Genomic DNA, 6,142 nt, shown 5'->3' with positions numbered 1-6,142 from the left:
AAAAATAATTTCTGTTTGGCTCAGAGGAACGAAAGCATTGGTTTCTTCTGACAAATCAATGTTCTCAAAATGCGATGACGTAATCACGTACACTACGGCGCCTCTGAATATGTATTATGTCTGTTTAAAAAAAAAGTAGTCCCTTTACAGATTCGATTGATGTATTGCTCTTATCTGTACGATCAAAACTGAAAGTGTAATTTAAGTTCTTTTTCAGGAGAAAATGACTCATAACGAGTATATGCGTTAATCGACTCCAAAGGGCACGCATCAGGAGATAAATCACAAGAGAAGCGAGAGGCTGCGGGCATAATGTTTGGAATATATTTATCTAAATGTATCAATTAGTTTCCACAATATTCATCAGAAGTCATCAATTAAGATTATTTTTCCAAATTTTCTTCCATGGGTGCATCTCACCGGGAACACCCAACACAAGGAACACTATTTATACACGACACAATAAAACACACCTGGGAACAAATGAACTAATTAATGACACATCATTAGGAACGAAGGAAGTAGGAACAAAGACAGACACAGGAAGGACCAAATAAGGAAAACAGGAACATACATGTGACGGCTCATTCTGCACTGTAAAAATATAATAGGAGAGGATTGGCTCTCCTTGTCTCCACCCTGTCACCAACCTCCAGGGCGGATCAGGAAGCCTTGGCAGAGCAGGCAGTTCGGTTTGCCATGGCAGATATGGAGACTCTGGAGGCCATGGCAGGTCAGGGGACCGGGAGGCCATAGTCCATACTGGAACCTCCTAAAAAAATGTAACAATTAACAGCGGACAGAAAGCTCAACACAGGGAACACTTTATACACGACATATTAGAACACACCTGGGAAAAAAATAACTAATTTATGACACACAGCTGGATACAAATACTTCAGTAAGACAGACATCGGAAGGACCAAATAAGGAAAACAGTAACATACATGTTGTAATGACAATTGAAAATGCATTTTATCTGAGCTGGATGAGGAAACCAAGGATGAAGGAGGGCTGGACAAGACCAGCGGAGAAGCAGAGGGAGGAGAGGGGGCAGTTAAATTTCCAGTTCCAATTCCCAGTCAGTCAGATCCCCCTCCTGGTTTTAACACCAACCATGCTCCTTACTCGGCTCACCCTCAGCCGCAATGCAGAGGGTTCCACTCCACTCCACGCTCACACCATCTGCAGATGTGTCCCTTGCAGTGGGCACTGTAGATGGCTCTCACACCTGCTCTGATGGGTTGGGCTCCGTAGTACATTCAACGGAATGAAAAAACTGACCAACAAAACACAGGGGACACACACAACTTTTGTTCAGTCGGTTCTTCTGTCTCACTGCACAGCCAGAAGGAACACAGAGCCGAGGAATAATCGAGAGTGTTTATTAACCCAACACAGGGGTAAAGTCAACAATAAAAATAGGAAGACACAAGGAAGACACACATACTTAACTGGTAGACCCAACAAAACTGAACTGAAAGGACTAGGGTTTTTAAAGGCAGGATAATGAGGAAAACATAGATGTATAGGATGACTAAATTAACTGGGACATGGAACACATGGGGAAGAAACTAGACACACTTGGAATCAAAATGAATAACCTCGGGATACAAAAACTGGGTCGCAGGGGCAAAAACACACAGACATGTCACTAATCCGGACACTAATGCAGTTAGTAATGTGTTCCTGTAGCTCAATTGGTAGAGGATTGTGCTATCAAGTGCAAGGTTGGTGGTTCGATTCCCCAGGAACACATGATAGGTAAAAATTGATAGTCTGAATGCATTATAAATCGCTTTGGAAAAAAGCGTCTACTAAATGCAAATGCATAATAACTAGTTATTCGAGAGCATGCAAGAGAGATAAAGTATGTGCTTTTCATACATCAGAAGACATAATTTTGTGTAAAACATGGAAATAATCTGTCATTTTACTCTATTATTTACTATATTTATTTGCTTGGGCAGTGTTGTCATGGGTTTTGGTTATTTTGCTGCTTTGGGCTGTAAGAACCTTTAAAATAACTGAAATCAGTTTTCGAAGTGATATTGACGTGGTTGAGACCTGCTTGGAACTTTGTTTGCAACCCATTCTCACTCCAAAGGCGTCAAAAACCGAAGCATGGTCAAGCGCCCCTAGCGTCACTTTTATGACGCCAAATGTGCCTCTCGGCGTCGACTATCGAAGCACTACGACCTTCATTGCTTTCAGTGGGAAACTTTCGGCGTCAGAATTCGACACGAGGACATGAGATGTTTATCGCTATGAAATCACGTTCAAGAAGTCTCATTCAGCACACATCGCGCGATACTTGCTATCAGTTCCACAGTTTGGGTGAGTAGTCGTATATACGCTCTTTTAATGCCTTTTATCAAATGTATTCTGTCTTCTTTATTAATCAGATTAGTGCCATATGTTTAATCGCTGTATTATATCGGTCATCCGCGGCTGTCTTTGAGTTTCATTGCGTTTAAATAAATGAACACAGCTGCTAATTAGTCTGATTAAACTCTATCTGTCACGTGACGTGCCATAGACCTTCGATCCGTTTTATATTATTATTAATTTCAGGATCAATGATGTTAGTTGTATTTGTAGTAAAATCATGGTAATCATGACACAATAGTAATAAATGAAATGTGAAGTTAAAACACAGTAAATGGGACATTAGTAACTGTAACTGTAGTTTTACTATGATATATTAATAATCAATACAACAATACAATAATCACCAAACCAGCTATGTTTGTATCACTGTAATGTTAGTGTTTTTATGTGCTTTTATATGACAGATATCACAGTAATCATGTGTTCTGTACCATGCTTTTAATACCTTTTAATGTGAATCCAAAAAAAATAAAAATCAAATTAAAAATAAATAATAAAACATGTATTTTTCCATCTTGCAGTTCATTCATATCAGTTTATATATATATATATATATATATATATATATATATATATATATATATATATATATATATATATATATATATATATATATATTTATTTGTATATATATATATATATATATATATATATATATATATATATATATAAATATTTTGCTCACAGATCATTATTAACATTCTGTATATAATTAAATTTTATTTTCTCTCCCCTTTTTTATTATTTTTATTTTTAGCTGAAAAGACGTAAAGGCAGTCAGCCCAGTGGTGTTTCTGGAGAGGGATTCCTTCAGAAATGGAGAAGACAGAAAGCTGCGGAGGCAGATATTTGCAGCAGTAAGTCTGTGATAGTTTGTCTCTTTTATCAAAAATTCCTGCTGTTATAATTTGTACAGCATTTGTTGTTTCTTAAACTGTTGCACTGTCCAAATACCCACACTTGCCATCTTTTCACTTGACCACTTGATTACTTATTTGAAGTCTTTCCTGTATTTGGCCTAGTGTTCGAGTGAGCATGATGACCACGAGTGTGTGTCGAACTTTTCATGACCTGATGACTGTGTTTCCCAATCCTGATCCTGGAGAACCCCAGCACTGCACGGTTTTGGCGTCTCTCTTATCTGACAAACACACTTTTGAGGTCTTGGAGTCTTCACTGATGAGCTGATGAGTTGAATCAGGTGTGTTTGATCAGGGAGACATCTCAAATGTGCAGTGTTGGGGTTCTCCAGGACCAGGATTGGGAGCCACTGCCTTATGGGACACTTATGTGTTTAAAGAGATTTTTAATATCTAATTATCAATATTTCACATACTGTACTAAACACATCACAGTCTTAATAATCCAGTTTAACACTTGTATGATATTGTACAAGCCCCAGGACGGTCTCATCTGACACTATCAAAAGAATTCATATGACTATAGCTTGTTATTAATTACTTGCTTTCAATAATGGATTCATTTAACATTTAATTTTACAGCATCTTTACAGAGGTGTAATGTACAAGCTGCACGTAATTAATAATATGTCCTTCCTTCTGTCTTACAGGATTTTTTCCAGATAATGCTGTTCTTCTTTTTCAGGTCTAAAATATCGAGCTCAACAGCTATTTTAAGAGCCAACCCTCACAAACCTTCCTAAAACCTAAAAGAGCTATTACTGAGTCTCAGCGAATCTTGCCATGATCAGCTCTTCCCAGGTACATTTGTTTACTCCAAAAATGCTCTGGTCTGAATCTTACTTTAAATTAATTTAATTATGTTTAATGAGCAATATTAATTGCACACAGAGTAAGTAGAGATTATCTTGTTTCACAGAAGAGAAGGAAGACCAAGGAAATGATTTGCTCAGGATGAGGAATGAAGACGGCCATCTTGAGCTCAAACAAACAGAAGTCCTCTGGTATGTGTGTGTTGAAGCAATGCTGTGTTATACAACATTTTATGATGATCTCTCACAGAACTGGTCATGTCAGCCTTGATTTCGTTTTATACTATTACAATTACAGCATGTTAGCAAAGTGTGACTGGACATTTTTAATATTATGTTTTTAAAAACACACCACCTGTTTTAAAAGCAGACAAGTATCATGAAATTGGTTTAGTTGATATAAACACCAATTGACATTATTTCATTGTTTTGTAAATGTTATGTTATAAATTGTGAATTGATAGTGGATTGGTTTGAAGCCAGGCCTTACACTGCACAGACTAAAACACATTTGTGAGAGAAGTCAGGAACTTTGGAGAAAGATTCTAGAGGAAAAAAAAACACATTTACTGCAACAATAGATGAATTCTAGAGTCTCTGAGAACTACACATGCTAATGCAGTCTCATGAGCAAGACCTTTGCTTCTGTAACTTTTTCTTAATTCTTGGAGAATGACATATTTATTGCAGTATTTTTATTTGTACAGATGATCTCATCAGCCAAATGAGAGGTTTTGACCAAGTGATGCTCTTGAAAGGAGTGGATGTGGTAAATTGTCTTCAGAGAAAAAGCTTCTCAAAAGGTCTTAAAACAGCTTGAAGAATGGTAAGTGTACAGTACTACAAGGGTCATAGTTACTCACCCTGCTAAAACCACACAGAACATAAGCTGCGCTCTCTGTCCATTAAACAACTTCTTCTGCTTTGTTTGTTTCACTTTGACCAGGTCTGGGATGTTAGGACTGAGAGATCCTCTGGCTGAGAACAAGCTACACCACATCAGTGCTGGATATCAACCACAAACAGTTTCCAGACACGAGAGAAGAAGAACACAATGGGGAGATGAAACCAGTTTAGATGTGATGATGGGAATCATTATTTTCTGGAACAGTATCTCATGTCTTATATGTATCACATGATCTGTATCACAGTTGACTGGATGGGACTGTGTGACTTAAGGACATTTCATCACTCATCTGTGTGAACTGATTTATATATGAGGTTAATGTATCTTTGATGATAATTATTTTCATTGAATCTTATTTGTCTTGATGCTACTTTATCAACTTTATAGTCTATGCTTCAATAAAATGAAAATGGTGAATATTGTGTTCTGAAGATTCTTGGTAAATACATCATTTTACTAGGTAGGCTCATATGTGTTTATTTTAGACTTGGAAAAACGACATATTAATTATTGGGATTATTTTTTTATTTAAGACATAAACATTTTTGATCGGATTAATAACATCTGGGACATCAGTACACCAGAAAGTATTTTTTTATATTTTAGTAACAAATATGCACATTTTTTGTGAAATACAGGGAGTTACGAGATTAATTATTGTGCATTACAATATGGTTCCATGGGCTTTATTGTTACAAACACTTGAGGGATAACTGAGAATGTAGCAGGAATGATCAATGTGGATCTTGTACTGCATTAAAACCAAGAGCACGCACATTACTGATGTCCAGCACATGAGGAGCAAGATACGGGGGTGAGGAGGACATTTTTACACTGATTTCGGCTAATTAGTTATATATAATGCTAATATATATATATATAAATTAATATTCTTAGCACTGCATGAATTTGTCCTTGTGTAATAGTGAAGTATCACAATGTGTATACATTGTCCTTGATTACTGCTTTACAGTGGGGAATAGATAATGGCAAGTTGTTGCAGGTTCATCCATTATATTTCTTGCCATTTACTTCAAAAATCAAAGAAATAATCTATTATTTTCATTATTAAATCATTTCTTTCTAATTTTTCCATGTTTCATCAGATGGCC

General features: G+C 36.5%; 1 long non-coding RNA gene across 1 annotated transcript; it reads left to right on the top strand.

The window, feature by feature from the left end:
• Positions 1-2,089: 2,089 nt before the first annotated feature.
• LOC127986017 (uncharacterized) lies at positions 2,090-5,174 on the top strand. The gene is made up of 6 exons (XR_008160721.1): positions 2,090-2,337; positions 3,149-3,248; positions 3,997-4,112; positions 4,231-4,315; positions 4,831-4,949; positions 5,070-5,174. It is a non-coding gene; the product is annotated as an uncharacterized LOC127986017 (long non-coding RNA).
• Positions 5,175-6,142: the final 968 nt, after the last annotated feature.

The sequence above is a fragment of the Carassius gibelio genome, chromosome B21 (genome assembly GCF_023724105.1).
Source record: "Carassius gibelio isolate Cgi1373 ecotype wild population from Czech Republic chromosome B21, carGib1.2-hapl.c, whole genome shotgun sequence".
Classification (NCBI taxonomy): domain Eukaryota; kingdom Metazoa; phylum Chordata; class Actinopteri; order Cypriniformes; family Cyprinidae; genus Carassius; species Carassius gibelio.
This window is presented reverse-complemented; position numbering and strand designations above follow the sequence as displayed.